Below are 1,430 nucleotides of genomic sequence, written 5' to 3' on the forward strand. Positions count from 1 at the left end.
AGAGAGAGAGCAAACCTTATGAACTGACGAAATCAGCGCAGCGATATTTGGTGTTGATTCAAACTCAACATTTAAAAGCACATTTGCATGTATGGCTGTAGCTGCGTGTGCAAAGATACATGATACAATTGGTTGCTACCAAGGCTGTCCGGGTTCAATCACCATCCGACGCAACATGAAATTTAAGATTTTATTTTATTTAATTTTTATGTATTTATTTTTTCTTAATTATGAAAAAGCCTTCGTGAAGTGTAAGGTGAAGTAAACGTTTATTTTACATGATCTATAAGCTTTATTATAAGGAAATTATGTAAGGCCTTATTTTAAGGGGTTATGTAAGCCTTATTTTATATGGCCTATATGACTTGGGCATAAGGGTGTCTCTCAGAGAAAGAATGAAAACCTTATGACCTGATGACATCAACACGGCAAAATCAGGTGTGAAATAAGGAATGTTTTATACAACTGACTTTCCTTACAGACTTCAGGCATTAAATTATAAAGCTTATGATCATATAAAATAAGCTTTATATAAGGCGCAAATTTTTTGGAGGGTGGGTATCATGACAGCATGGCACACTTGTGCAATCACAATTTGAAAATTGGATATGAGTAAAATTTACGTATATTATGGTTCTAGGGTTAGATATTTTTTATCAGAACATATAAAGAGTTATATATTTCATAACTGATCACTTCATTTTAAGTATACATATACGTATTTAACACATACATACATACATTCTTGCCATTGCTAATCACATGGATAACAAGTAAGAAAGTCTAAGTTCGGGCGGAGCCGAACATTAAATACCCGGCGCAAGTATTAAATATATGTTTTTTCACCCTTCTGAAAGCTACCGCTAGATGGTAAGCTGGGGTGTACCAATTTTAAGTAAATTAGCGTCCTTAAATTTGGAATTATTGAAGTTTCAAGCATTTCTGAAATTTACCGTTATATAAAAAGCGGCCGTAATATTAGTCCGATTTCAATAATTTTCAATGTTTTGCTTTTATTTGGCAAGCACAATAAAAATACCGAGTTTGGTACAAATTGGTAGAACGATATACATATATGTGATCATAAGTGGGCGGGGCCACACCCATTTTCCAAAATTTTACCATAAACGTATATCTTGGTAAAGAATTGTTGCAAGCATCAATTTTGAATAAATTAGCTACACCCATTTTTAAAAAATTTATTATATTCTTATTTTTCGTCTAAAAATTGTTGTAAATACCAATTTTGAGTGAATAACCTTCAGTAGTTACTAAAATATCGCAGTTTTCGTATTTCCGAAAATTACCGTTATATGAGATGAGGGCGTAGTTATTGTCCGATTTTTTAAATTTTCGGCCATTTAGTATGCTGTATCAAGGCCAACAACTGTGCCAAGTTTGGAAGAAATTTGTGCAGCGGTTACCAAGAT

The sequence above is a fragment of the Rhagoletis pomonella genome, unplaced genomic scaffold (genome assembly GCF_013731165.1).
Source record: "Rhagoletis pomonella isolate Grant_MI unplaced genomic scaffold, Rhpom_1.0 Rhpom_scaffold_00006, whole genome shotgun sequence".
Lineage (NCBI taxonomy): Eukaryota > Metazoa > Arthropoda > Insecta > Diptera > Tephritidae > Rhagoletis > Rhagoletis pomonella.